The following is a 14,743-nucleotide window of genomic DNA, read 5'->3' as shown; positions in this document are numbered from 1 at the left end:
GCATTCAGCAGGAAGATCTTTAGCTTGAATCTGTGGCCTAGGTATTCACCTTGGTATTTTTTTTGGCACAAAGTGAAGGAGTATTTGAGAGAAAATGCACAATGTGTTTCTTATGTTGTTATGAACAACTTGTTACTCTTTCTCATTAAGCTTCAGCCACTGCAGAAATATATAAATAAGGTCTGACTTCCTGTAAGACGTGTCCAAAGCTGGGACGGAATAAAAGGAGACACTTGTAAATGATAGTGCTATCGTTTGAGAAAGGGTAAGTTGAGACTGACTTTCATGCGTATTCACAGACCAAGCATCATAAAGATACCAGCATGATCTTCATTGCGGGCTTAGAGCCGGTATTAGCTTTTGAGAGGTAAGAGGATTTTGAGGGCTCGTTGGTCTAGGGGTATGATTCTCGCTTTGGGTGCGAGAGGTCCCAGGTTCAAATCCCGGACGAGCCCTTTTCTTGGTACTCTTTTCAAGTTGTTTTGAAGTTTGCGTTTCAAAACCAACATCAATTTTTTCTTTGCAGTAGTGGATAATTCTTTGCTAGAGTCTCATGCTTCAGCCCTGCCCAGTCTGAGCTAATACCACACATCTGGTCTTGCATGGCATGTACGAGCGTTCAGCTAGGGATGTCGGGCAGGTTGCATGAAAGAAATCTAAAGCCAGAGGCCCATGGAATAGCCAGTTCGGAGCAGTTTCATTACAGAAAAATCAACTGTAGGTATCTGTTTCTGTAGTGTAGTGGTTATCACGTTTGCCTCACACGCGAAAGGTCCCCGGTTCGAAACCGGGCAGAAACAGTTGTTATATTGTGTTGGCTACAATGTTGATAGGTGCCGTTTTGCCATGGAATTGTCCAAGCCCTGAAGATTATTTCATGCAATCTCGTTCCAAGAAAGGGAATTCTCTCAAAACACTAAAGTAATCGGCGTGTGGATGTATCTGTTGGTTCTCAGACCTTGCTTTCAAAAGAGCCCTGCAATCGGTTCACTGCTCACCTAGAACAAGCATTAACATGGAGAATTGTTGGCACCAACAGGAATCTTATTTTAGTGGAGTGTTTCTGGCTTTGAGTGCAGAGGCCCTCGGCTCAATTCCAAGATGATCCTTCTCAAGGTGATGATACAAATGCATTGTCACCTTTACGTTTAATGTCAGAATCATTTATTTCCAGTTGGTGGTGTAAGAATGTTTGCAACAGTATGGCGATTTTTCCTAGCCATGCATGAATGAAAGCATATCACTCGCCTTTAGGTGTTTTTCTAATACATTGATATTTGCATCTTCCTTCCTAGCCTGCATGTTTGACTATCTTACAGGCTGCATGTAATAAGTATCACATCAGGGCCCTTCTTCTACTCAATTCACAACTGTTCTATCACGACATAGATAAGAAAGCTGCATCTGCTTTTGTTGTGTAGTGGTAATCAGGTTTACCTGACGTGTGAAAGCCCCATGCTTTGAAAGTACACAGTAACAAAGAAACCGATGACTTTTATAAAAAGGTGTCATGTGTGTCTCTTACTTTGCACAAAAAGTGCCAGAGATGACTTCATTTGCAGTCACTTGAAAAGTAGGGATTCTCCAATAAATGGTAAATGGTTGAAACAAATCTGAAGAAATGCATGACATACCTGTGTGTGTGTGTGTACGCATGTATGTATATATAGGGAGAGAGAGAGCGTCAATATAAACAGACTTTATTTCAATCAAGCTGTCTTTTCTATCCTTCAGGAGCAGAATGTTCTGATCATCAGCGCTCCAGAATGTAGTGTTTTCTTGGCAAGCATCACATATTGTGATGTGTTAGCTAAAAGTTCCATATCCTAGAGACTGATATATTCCTCTGTACTTGTACCTTGGGGATTCATCAAAACCTGGCATCATAAGCAGCTTTCTACTGCCACAGACTGGACAGCGAAACAATTTAAAATATCCCAGAAAAAGAAAATAAGCATGCTTAATCAGAGCTTTCTGGACAGGAAGGACATTTGAGCAAGTGAGGAATAAGCACTGCTTTTGTTAATTTGCATAGGCAGAATAGAGACTTCTGGGAAAAGGCCGAAATTACAGTCACAGAAAATGGCTGCATCTATAGAGAACGCTAAGAAGTGTTGGCAGCTTTTCCTCTGACCCTGGCCACTTTTACAAGCAATCCTATGATAGTCAGCAGGACCCACCCTAAAAAGGAAGGGGCATCCACTTGGACCCTTTCCACCTTTTCCAAATCTCGCCTGATCGAGCCTGATTGAGCACTGATTGAGCAGATAAGCACATGTCATTCTCATTTCAGAAAGGTATTGGTTAGCTTGCTGCTAGCAGCTCAGTTATGTTATGATGTTAGAGGCTATGCAAGGAATGCTTTAGTCCAGCGATATGCAGTTTTTATTGCGCCTTGCATTCAGCAGGAAGATCTTTAGCTTGAATCTGTGGCCTAGGTATTCACCTTGGTATTTCTTTTGGCACAAAGTGAAGGAGTATTTGAGAGAAAATGCACAATGTGTTTCTTATGTTGTTATGAACAACTTGTTACTCTTTCTCATTAAGCTTCAGCCACTGAAGAAATATATAAATAAGGGCTGACTTCCTGTAAGACGTGTCCAAAGCTGGGACGGAATAAAAGGAGACACTTGTAAATGATAGTGCTATCGTTTGAGAAAGGGTAAGTTGAGACTGACTTTCATGCGTATTCACAGACCAAGCATCATAAAGATACCAGCATGATCTTCATTGCGGGCTTAGAGCCGGTATTAGCTTTTGAGAGGTAAGAGGATTTTGAGGGCTCGTTGGTCTAGGGGTATGATTCTCGCTTTGGGTGCGAGAGGTCCCGGGTTCAAATCCCGGACGAGCCCTTTTCTTGGTACTCTTTTCAAGTTGTTTTGAAGTTTGCGTTTCAAAACCAACATCAATTTTTTCTTTGCAGTAGTGGATAATTCTTTGCTAGAGTCTCATGCTTCAGCCCTGCCCAGTCTGAGCTAATACCAAACATCTGGTCTTGCATGGCATGTACGAGCGTTCAGCTAGGGATGTCGGGCAGGTTGCATGAAAGAAATCTAAAGCCAGAGGCCCATGGAATAGCCAGTTCGGAGCAGTTTCATTACAGAAAAATCAACTGTAGGTATCTGTTTCTGTAGTGTAGTGGTTATCACGTTTGCCTCACACGCGAAAGGTCCCCGGTTCGAAACCGGGCAGAAACAGTTGTTATATTGTGTTGGCTACAATGTTGATAGGTGCCGTTTTGCCATGGAATTGTCCAAGCCCTGAAGATTATTTCATGCAATCTCGTTCCAAGAAAGGGAATTCTCTCAAAACACTAAAGTAATCGGCGTGTGGATGTATCTGTTGGTTCTCAGACCTTGCTTTCAAAAGAGCCCTGCAATCGGTTCACTGCTCACCTAGAACAAGCATTAACATGGAGAATTGTTGGCACCAACAGGAATCTTATTTTAGTGGAGTGTTTCTGGCTTTGAGTGCAGAGGCCCTCGGCTCAATTCCAAGATGATCCTTCTCAAGGTGATGATACAAATGCATTGTCACCTTTACGTTTAATGTCAGAATCATTTATTTCCAGTTGGTGGTGTAAGAATGTTTGCAACAGTATGGCGATTTTTCCTAGCCATGCATGAATGAAAGCATATCACTCGCCTTTAGGTGTTTTTCTAATACATTGATATTTGCATCTTCCTTCCTAGCCTGCATGTTTGACTATCTTACAGGCTGCATGTAATAAGTATCACATCAGGGCCCTTCTTCTACTCAATTCACAACTGTTCTATCACGACATAGATAAGAAAGCTGCATCTGCTTTTGTTGTGTAGTGGTAATCAGGTTTACCTGACGTGTGAAAGCCCCATGCTTTGAAAGTACACAGTAACAAAGAAACCGATGACTTTTATAAAAAGGTGTCATGTGTGTCTCTTACTTTGCACAAAAAGTGCCAGAGATGACTTCATTTGCAGTCACTTGAAAAGTAGGGATTCTCCAATAAATGGTAAATGGTTGAAACAAATCTGAAGAAATGCATGACATACCTGTGTGTGTGTGTGTACGCATGTATGTATATATAGGGAGAGAGAGAGCGTCAATATAAACAGACTTTATTTCAATCAAGCTGTCTTTTCTATCCTTCAGGAGCAGAATGTTCTGATCATCAGCGCTCCAGAATGTAGTGTTTTCTTGGCAAGCATCACATATTGTGATGTGTTAGCTAAAAGTTCCATATCCTAGAGACTGATATATTCCTCTGTACTTGTACCTTGGGGATTCATCAAAACCTGGCATCATAAGCAGCTTTCTACTGCCACAGACTGGACAGCGAAACAATTTAAAATATCCCAGAAAAAGAAAATAAGCATGCTTAATCAGAGCTTTCTGGACAGGAAGGACATTTGAGCAAGTGAGGAATAAGCACTGCTTTTGTTAATTTGCATAGGCAGAATAGAGACTTCTGGGAAAAGGCCGAAATTACAGTCACAGAAAATGGCTGCATCTATAGAGAACGCTAAGAAGTGTTGGCAGCTTTTCCTCTGACCCTGGCCACTTTTACAAGCAATCCTATGATAGTCAGCAGGACCCACCCTAAAAAGGAAGGGGCATCCACTTGGACCCTTTCCACCTTTTCCAAATCTCGCCTGATCGAGCCTGATTGAGCACTGATTGAGCAGATAAGCACATGTCATTCTCATTTCAGAAAGGTATTGGTTAGCTTGCTGCTAGCAGCTCAGTTATGTTATGATGTTAGAGGCTATGCAAGGAATGCTTTAGTCCAGCGATATGCAGTTTTTATTGCGCCTTGCATTCAGCAGGAAGATCTTTAGCTTGAATCTGTGGCCTAGGTATTCACCTTGGTATTTCTTTTGGCACAAAGTGAAGGAGTATTTGAGAGAAAATGCACAATGTGTTTCTTATGTTGTTATGAACAACTTGTTACTCTTTCTCATTAAGCTTCAGCCACTGAAGAAATATATAAATAAGGGCTGACTTCCTGTAAGACGTGTCCAAAGCTGGGACGGAATAAAAGGAGACACTTGTAAATGATAGTGCTATCGTTTGAGAAAGGGTAAGTTGAGACTGACTTTCATGCGTATTCACAGACCAAGCATCATAAAGATACCAGCATGATCTTCATTGCGGGCTTAGAGCCGGTATTAGCTTTTGAGAGGTAAGAGGATTTTGAGGGCTCGTTGGTCTAGGGGTATGATTCTCGCTTTGGGTGCGAGAGGTCCCGGGTTCAAATCCCGGACGAGCCCTTTTCTTGGTACTCTTTTCAAGTTGTTTTGAAGTTTGCGTTTCAAAACCAACATCAATTTTTTCTTTGCAGTAGTGGATAATTCTTTGCTAGAGTCTCATGCTTCAGCCCTGCCCAGTCTGAGCTAATACCAAACATCTGGTCTTGCATGGCATGTACGAGCGTTCAGCTAGGGATGTCGGGCAGGTTGCATGAAAGAAATCTAAAGCCAGAGGCCCATGGAATAGCCAGTTCGGAGCAGTTTCATTACAGAAAAATCAACTGTAGGTATCTGTTTCTGTAGTGTAGTGGTTATCACGTTTGCCTCACACGCGAAAGGTCCCCGGTTCGAAACCGGGCAGAAACAGTTGTTATATTGTGTTGGCTACAATGTTGATAGGTGCCGTTTTGCCATGGAATTGTCCAAGCCCTGAAGATTATTTCATGCAATCTCGTTCCAAGAAAGGGAATTCTCTCAAAACACTAAAGTAATCGGCGTGTGGATGTATCTGTTGGTTCTCAGACCTTGCTTTCAAAAGAGCCCTGCAATCGGTTCACTGCTCACCTAGAACAAGCATTAACATGGAGAATTGTTGGCACCAACAGGAATCTTATTTTAGTGGAGTGTTTCTGGCTTTGAGTGCAGAGGCCCTCGGCTCAATTCCAAGATGATCCTTCTCAAGGTGATGATACAAATGCATTGTCACCTTTACGTTTAATGTCAGAATCATTTATTTCCAGTTGGTGGTGTAAGAATGTTTGCAACAGTATGGCGATTTTTCCTAGCCATGCATGAATGAAAGCATATCACTCGCCTTTAGGTGTTTTTCTAATACATTGATATTTGCATCTTCCTTCCTAGCCTGCATGTTTGACTATCTTACAGGCTGCATGTAATAAGTATCACATCAGGGCCCTTCTTCTACTCAATTCACAACTGTTCTATCACGACATAGATAAGAAAGCTGCATCTGCTTTTGTTGTGTAGTGGTAATCAGGTTTACCTGACGTGTGAAAGCCCCATGCTTTGAAAGTACACAGTAACAAAGAAACCGATGACTTTTATAAAAAGGTGTCATGTGTGTCTCTTACTTTGCACAAAAAGTGCCAGAGATGACTTCATTTGCAGTCACTTGAAAAGTAGGGATTCTCCAATAAATGGTAAATGGTTGAAACAAATCTGAAGAAATGCATGACATACCTGTGTGTGTGTGTGTACGCATGTATGTATATATAGGGAGAGAGAGAGCGTCAATATAAACAGACTTTATTTCAATCAAGCTGTCTTTTCTATCCTTCAGGAGCAGAATGTTCTGATCATCAGCGCTCCAGAATGTAGTGTTTTCTTGGCAAGCATCACATATTGTGATGTTTTAGCTAAAAGTTCCATATCCTAGAGACTGATATATTCCTCTGTACTTGTACCTTGGGGATTCATCAAAACCTGGCATCATAAGCAGCTTTCTACTGCCACAGACTGGACAGCGAAACAATTTAAAATATCCCAGAAAAAGAAAATAAGCATGCTTAATCAGAGCTTTCTGGACAGGAAGGACATTTGAGCAAGTGAGGAATAAGCACTGCTTTTGTTAATTTGCATAGGCAGAATAGAGACTTCTGGGAAAAGGCCGAAATTACAGTCACAGAAAATGGCTGCATCTATAGAGAACGCTAAGAAGTGTTGGCAGCTTTTCCTCTGACCCTGGCCACTTTTACAAGCAATCCTATGATAGTCAGCAGGACCCACCCTAAAAAGGAAGGGGCATCCACTTGGACCCTTTCCACCTTTTCTAAATCTCGCCTGATCGAGCCTGATCGAGCAGATAAGCACATGTCATTCTCATTTCAGAAAGGTATTGGTTAGCTTGCTGCTAGCAGCTCAGTTATGTTATGATGTTAGAGGCTATGCAAGGAATGCTTTAGTCCAGCGATATGCAGTTTTTATTGCGCCTTGCATTCAGCAGGAAGATCTTTAGCTTGAATCTGTGGCCTAGGTATTCACCTTGGTATTTCTTTTGGCACAAAGTGAAGGAGTATTTGAGAGAAAATGCACAATGTGTTTCTTATGTTGTTATGAACAACTTGTTACTCTTTCTCATTAAGCTTCAGCCACTGAAGAAATATATAAATAAGGGCTGACTTCCTGTAAGACGTGTCCAAAGCTGGGACGGAATAAAAGGAGACACTTGTAAATGATAGTGCTATCGTTTGAGAAAGGGTAAGTTGAGACTGACTTTCATGCGTATTCACAGACCAAGCATCATAAAGATACCAGCATGATCTTCATTGCGGGCTTAGAGCCGGTATTAGCTTTTGAGAGGTAAGAGGATTTTGAGGGCTCGTTGGTCTAGGGGTATGATTCTCGCTTTGGGTGCGAGAGGTCCCAGGTTCAAATCCCGGACGAGCCCTTTTCTTGGTACTCTTTTCAAGTTGTTTTGAAGTTTGCGTTTCAAAACCAACATCAATTTTTTCTTTGCAGTAGTGGATAATTCTTTGCTAGAGTCTCATGCTTCAGCCCTGCCCAGTCTGAGCTAATACCACACATCTGGTCTTGCATGGCATGTACGAGCGTTCAGCTAGGGATGTCGGGCAGGTTGCATGAAAGAAATCTAAAGCCAGAGGCCCATGGAATAGCCAGTTCGGAGCAGTTTCATTACAGAAAAATCAACTGTAGGTATCTGTTTCTGTAGTGTAGTGGTTATCACGTTTGCCTCACACGCGAAAGGTCCCCGGTTCGAAACCGGGCAGAAACAGTTGTTATATTGTGTTGGCTACAATGTTGATAGGTGCCGTTTTGCCATGGAATTGTCCAAGCCCTGAAGATTATTTCATGCAATCTCGTTCCAAGAAAGGGAATTCTCTCAAAACACTAAAGTAATCGGCGTGTGGATGTATCTGTTGGTTCTCAGACCTTGCTTTCAAAAGAGCCCTGCAATCGGTTCACTGCTCACCTAGAACAAGCATTAACATGGAGAATTGTTGGCACCAACAGGAATCTTATTTTAGTGGAGTGTTTCTGGCTTTGAGTGCAGAGGCCCTCGGCTCAATTCCAAGATGATCCTTCTCAAGGTGATGATACAAATGCATTGTCACCTTTACGTTTAATGTCAGAATCATTTATTTCCAGTTGGTGGTGTAAGAATGTTTGCAACAGTATGGCGATTTTTCCTAGCCATGCATGAATGAAAGCATATCACTCGCCTTTAGGTGTTTTTCTAATACATTGATATTTGCATCTTCCTTCCTAGCCTGCATGTTTGACTATCTTACAGGCTGCATGTAATAAGTATCACATCAGGGCCCTTCTTCTACTCAATTCACAACTGTTCTATCACGACATAGATAAGAAAGCTGCATCTGCTTTTGTTGTGTAGTGGTAATCAGGTTTACCTGACGTGTGAAAGCCCCATGCTTTGAAAGTACACAGTAACAAAGAAACCGATGACTTTTATAAAAAGGTGTCATGTGTGTCTCTTACTTTGCACAAAAAGTGCCAGAGATGACTTCATTTGCAGTCACTTGAAAAGTAGGGATTCTCCAATAAATGGTAAATGGTTGAAACAAATCTGAAGAAATGCATGACATACCTGTGTGTGTGTGTGTACGCATGTATGTATATATAGGGAGAGAGAGAGCGTCAATATAAACAGACTTTATTTCAATCAAGCTGTCTTTTCTATCCTTCAGGAGCAGAATGTTCTGATCATCAGCGCTCCAGAATGTAGTGTTTTCTTGGCAAGCATCACATATTGTGATGTGTTAGCTAAAAGTTCCATATCCTAGAGACTGATATATTCCTCTGTACTTGTACCTTGGGGATTCATCAAAACCTGGCATCATAAGCAGCTTTCTACTGCCACAGACTGGACAGCGAAACAATTTAAAATATCCCAGAAAAAGAAAATAAGCATGCTTAATCAGAGCTTTCTGGACAGGAAGGACATTTGAGCAAGTGAGGAATAAGCACTGCTTTTGTTAATTTGCATAGGCAGAATAGAGACTTCTGGGAAAAGGCCGAAATTACAGTCACAGAAAATGGCTGCATCTATAGAGAACGCTAAGAAGTGTTGGCAGCTTTTCCTCTGACCCTGGCCACTTTTACAAGCAATCCTATGATAGTCAGCAGGACCCACCCTAAAAAGGAAGGGGCATCCACTTGGACCCTTTCCACCTTTTCCAAATCTCGCCTGATCGAGCCTGATTGAGCACTGATTGAGCAGATAAGCACATGTCATTCTCATTTCAGAAAGGTATTGGTTAGCTTGCTGCTAGCAGCTCAGTTATGTTATGATGTTAGAGGCTATGCAAGGAATGCTTTAGTCCAGCGATATGCAGTTTTTATTGCGCCTTGCATTCAGCAGGAAGATCTTTAGCTTGAATCTGTGGCCTAGGTATTCACCTTGGTATTTCTTTTGGCACAAAGTGAAGGAGTATTTGAGAGAAAATGCACAATGTGTTTCTTATGTTGTTATGAACAACTTGTTACTCTTTCTCATTAAGCTTCAGCCACTGAAGAAATATATAAATAAGGGCTGACTTCCTGTAAGACGTGTCCAAAGCTGGGACGGAATAAAAGGAGACACTTGTAAATGATAGTGCTATCGTTTGAGAAAGGGTAAGTTGAGACTGACTTTCATGCGTATTCACAGACCAAGCATCATAAAGATACCAGCATGATCTTCATTGCGGGCTTAGAGCCGGTATTAGCTTTTGAGAGGTAAGAGGATTTTGAGGGCTCGTTGGTCTAGGGGTATGATTCTCGCTTTGGGTGCGAGAGGTCCCGGGTTCAAATCCCGGACGAGCCCTTTTCTTGGTACTCTTTTCAAGTTGTTTTGAAGTTTGCGTTTCAAAACCAACATCAATTTTTTCTTTGCAGTAGTGGATAATTCTTTGCTAGAGTCTCATGCTTCAGCCCTGCCCAGTCTGAGCTAATACCAAACATCTGGTCTTGCATGGCATGTACGAGCGTTCAGCTAGGGATGTCGGGCAGGTTGCATGAAAGAAATCTAAAGCCAGAGGCCCATGGAATAGCCAGTTCGGAGCAGTTTCATTACAGAAAAATCAACTGTAGGTATCTGTTTCTGTAGTGTAGTGGTTATCACGTTTGCCTCACACGCGAAAGGTCCCCGGTTCGAAACCGGGCAGAAACAGTTGTTATATTGTGTTGGCTACAATGTTGATAGGTGCCGTTTTGCCATGGAATTGTCCAAGCCCTGAAGATTATTTCATGCAATCTCGTTCCAAGAAAGGGAATTCTCTCAAAACACTAAAGTAATCGGCGTGTGGATGTATCTGTTGGTTCTCAGACCTTGCTTTCAAAAGAGCCCTGCAATCGGTTCACTGCTCACCTAGAACAAGCATTAACATGGAGAATTGTTGGCACCAACAGGAATCTTATTTTAGTGGAGTGTTTCTGGCTTTGAGTGCAGAGGCCCTCGGCTCAATTCCAAGATGATCCTTCTCAAGGTGATGATACAAATGCATTGTCACCTTTACGTTTAATGTCAGAATCATTTATTTCCAGTTGGTGGTGTAAGAATGTTTGCAACAGTATGGCGATTTTTCCTAGCCATGCATGAATGAAAGCATATCACTCGCCTTTAGGTGTTTTTCTAATACATTGATATTTGCATCTTCCTTCCTAGCCTGCATGTTTGACTATCTTACAGGCTGCATGTAATAAGTATCACATCAGGGCCCTTCTTCTACTCAATTCACAACTGTTCTATCACGACATAGATAAGAAAGCTGCATCTGCTTTTGTTGTGTAGTGGTAATCAGGTTTACCTGACGTGTGAAAGCCCCATGCTTTGAAAGTACACAGTAACAAAGAAACCGATGACTTTTATAAAAAGGTGTCATGTGTGTCTCTTACTTTGCACAAAAAGTGCCAGAGATGACTTCATTTGCAGTCACTTGAAAAGTAGGGATTCTCCAATAAATGGTAAATGGTTGAAACAAATCTGAAGAAATGCATGACATACCTGTGTGTGTGTGTGTACGCATGTATGTATATATAGGGAGAGAGAGAGCGTCAATATAAACAGACTTTATTTCAATCAAGCTGTCTTTTCTATCCTTCAGGAGCAGAATGTTCTGATCATCAGCGCTCCAGAATGTAGTGTTTTCTTGGCAAGCATCACATATTGTGATGTTTTAGCTAAAAGTTCCATATCCTAGAGACTGATATATTCCTCTGTACTTGTACCTTGGGGATTCATCAAAACCTGGCATCATAAGCAGCTTTCTACTGCCACAGACTGGACAGCGAAACAATTTAAAATATCCCAGAAAAAGAAAATAAGCATGCTTAATCAGAGCTTTCTGGACAGGAAGGACATTTGAGCAAGTGAGGAATAAGCACTGCTTTTGTTAATTTGCATAGGCAGAATAGAGACTTCTGGGAAAAGGCCGAAATTACAGTCACAGAAAATGGCTGCATCTATAGAGAACGCTAAGAAGTGTTGGCAGCTTTTCCTCTGACCCTGGCCACTTTTACAAGCAATCCTATGATAGTCAGCAGGACCCACCCTAAAAAGGAAGGGGCATCCACTTGGACCCTTTCCACCTTTTCTAAATCTCGCCTGATCGAGCCTGATCGAGCAGATAAGCACATGTCATTCTCATTTCAGAAAGGTATTGGTTAGCTTGCTGCTAGCAGCTCAGTTATGTTATGATGTTAGAGGCTATGCAAGGAATGCTTTAGTCCAGCGATATGCAGTTTTTATTGCGCCTTGCATTCAGCAGGAAGATCTTTAGCTTGAATCTGTGGCCTAGGTATTCACCTTGGTATTTCTTTTGGCACAAAGTGAAGGAGTATTTGAGAGAAAATGCACAATGTGTTTCTTATGTTGTTATGAACAACTTGTTACTCTTTCTCATTAAGCTTCAGCCACTGAAGAAATATATAAATAAGGGCTGACTTCCTGTAAGACGTGTCCAAAGCTGGGACGGAATAAAAGGAGACACTTGTAAATGATAGTGCTATCGTTTGAGAAAGGGTAAGTTGAGACTGACTTTCATGCGTATTCACAGACCAAGCATCATAAAGATACCAGCATGATCTTCATTGCGGGCTTAGAGCCGGTATTAGCTTTTGAGAGGTAAGAGGATTTTGAGGGCTCGTTGGTCTAGGGGTATGATTCTCGCTTTGGGTGCGAGAGGTCCCAGGTTCAAATCCCGGACGAGCCCTTTTCTTGGTACTCTTTTCAAGTTGTTTTGAAGTTTGCGTTTCAAAACCAACATCAATTTTTTCTTTGCAGTAGTGGATAATTCTTTGCTAGAGTCTCATGCTTCAGCCCTGCCCAGTCTGAGCTAATACCACACATCTGGTCTTGCATGGCATGTACGAGCGTTCAGCTAGGGATGACGGGCAGGTTGCATGAAAGAAATCTAAAGCCAGAGGCCCATGGAATAGCCAGTTCGGAGCAGTTTCATTACAGAAAAATCAACTGTAGGTATCTGTTTCTGTAGTGTAGTGGTTATCACGTTTGCCTCACACGCGAAAGGTCCCCGGTTCGAAACCGGGCAGAAACAGTTGTTATATTGTGTTGGCTACAATGTTGATAGGTGCCGTTTTGCCATGGAATTGTCCAAGCCCTGAAGATTATTTCATGCAATCTCGTTCCAAGAAAGGGAATTCTCTCAAAACACTAAAGTAATCGGCGTGTGGATGTATCTGTTGGTTCTCAGACCTTGCTTTCAAAAGAGCCCTGCAATCGGTTCACTGCTCACCTAGAACAAGCATTAACATGGAGAATTGTTGGCACCAACAGGAATCTTATTTTAGTGGAGTGTTTCTGGCTTTGAGTGCAGAGGCCCTCGGCTCAATTCCAAGATGATCCTTCTCAAGGTGATGATACAAATGCATTGTCACCTTTACGTTTAATGTCAGAATCATTTATTTCCAGTTGGTGGTGTAAGAATGTTTGCAACAGTATGGCGATTTTTCCTAGCCATGCATGAATGAAAGCATATCACTCGCCTTTAGGTGTTTTTCTAATACATTGATATTTGCATCTTCCTTCCTAGCCTGCATGTTTGACTATCTTACAGGCTGCATGTAATAAGTATCACATCAGGGCCCTTCTTCTACTCAATTCACAACTGTTCTATCACGACATAGATAAGAAAGCTGCATCTGCTTTTGTTGTGTAGTGGTAATCAGGTTTACCTGACGTGTGAAAGCCCCATGCTTTGAAAGTACACAGTAACAAAGAAACCGATGACTTTTATAAAAAGGTGTCATGTGTGTCTCTTACTTTGCACAAAAAGTGCCAGAGATGACTTCATTTGCAGTCACTTGAAAAGGAGGGATTCTCCAATAAATGGTAAATGGTTGAAACAAATCTGAAGAAATGCATGACATACCTGTGTGTGTGTGTGTACGCATGTATGTATATATAGGGAGAGAGAGAGCGTCAATATAAACAGACTTTATTTCAATCAAGCTGTCTTTTCTATCCTTCAGGAGCAGAATGTTCTGATCATCAGCGCTCCAGAATGTAGTGTTTTCTTGGCAAGCATCACATATTGTGATGTGTTAGCTAAAAGTTCCATATCCTAGAGACTGATATATTCCTCTGTACTTGTACCTTGGGGATTCATCAAAACCTGGCATCATAAGCAGCTTTCTACTGCCACAGACTGGACAGCGAAACAATTTAAAATATCCCAGAAAAAGAAAATAAGCATGCTTAATCAGAGCTTTCTGGACAGGAAGGACATTTGAGCAAGTGAGGAATAAGCACTGCTTTTGTTAATTTGCATAGGCAGAATAGAGACTTCTGGGAAAAGGCCGAAATTACAGTCACAGAAAATGGCTGCATCTATAGAGAACGCTAAGAAGTGTTGGCAGCTTTTCCTCTGACCCTGGCCACTTTTACAAGCAATCCTATGATAGTCAGCAGGACCCACCCTAAAAAGGAAGGGGCATCCACTTGGACCCTTTCCACCTTTTCCAAATCTCGCCTGATCGAGCCTGATTGAGCACTGATTGAGCAGATAAGCACATGTCATTCTCATTTCAGAAAGGTATTGGTTAGCTTGCTGCTAGCAGCTCAGTTATGTTATGATGTTAGAGGCTATGCAAGGAATGCTTTAGTCCAGCGATATGCAGTTTTTATTGCGCCTTGCATTCAGCAGGAAGATCTTTAGCTTGAATCTATGGCCTAGGTATTCACCTTGGTATTTCTTTTGGCACAAAGTGAAGGAGTATTTGAGAGAAAATGCACAATGTGTTTCTTATGTTGTTATGAACAACTTGTTACTCTTTCTCATTAAGCTTCAGCCACTGAAGAAATATATAAATAAGGGCTGACTTCCTGTAAGACGTGTCCAAAGCTGGGACGGAATAAAAGGAGACACTTGTAAATGATAGTGCTATCGTTTGAGAAAGGGTAAGTTGAGACTGACTTTCATGCGTATTCACAGACCAAGCATCATAAAGATACCAGCATGATCTTCATTGCGGGCTTAGAGCCGGTATTAGCTTTTGAGAGGTAAGAGGATTTTGAG

At 41.7% G+C, this 14,743-nt stretch overlaps 3 non-coding genes across 3 annotated transcripts; all 3 read left to right on the top strand.

Moving 5' to 3' along the window:
- The first annotated feature begins 2,780 nt into the window (after positions 1 to 2,780).
- On the top strand, positions 2,781 to 2,852 carry TRNAP-UGG (transfer RNA proline (anticodon UGG)). Its single transcript has one exon. It is a non-coding gene; the product is annotated as a tRNA-Pro (tRNA).
- Positions 2,853 to 5,177: 2,325 nt separating this feature from the next.
- Positions 5,178 to 5,249, top strand: TRNAP-UGG (transfer RNA proline (anticodon UGG)). The gene has a single exon. It is a non-coding gene; the product is annotated as a tRNA-Pro (tRNA).
- Positions 5,250 to 9,960: 4,711 nt separating this feature from the next.
- Positions 9,961 to 10,032, top strand: TRNAP-UGG (transfer RNA proline (anticodon UGG)). Its single transcript has one exon. It is a non-coding gene; the product is annotated as a tRNA-Pro (tRNA).
- The last annotated feature ends 4,711 nt before the right edge of the window (positions 10,033 to 14,743 follow it).

This window comes from Triturus cristatus, chromosome 8, assembly GCF_964204655.1.
Source record: "Triturus cristatus chromosome 8, aTriCri1.1, whole genome shotgun sequence".
Lineage (NCBI taxonomy): Eukaryota > Metazoa > Chordata > Amphibia > Caudata > Salamandridae > Triturus > Triturus cristatus.
This window is presented reverse-complemented; position numbering and strand designations above follow the sequence as displayed.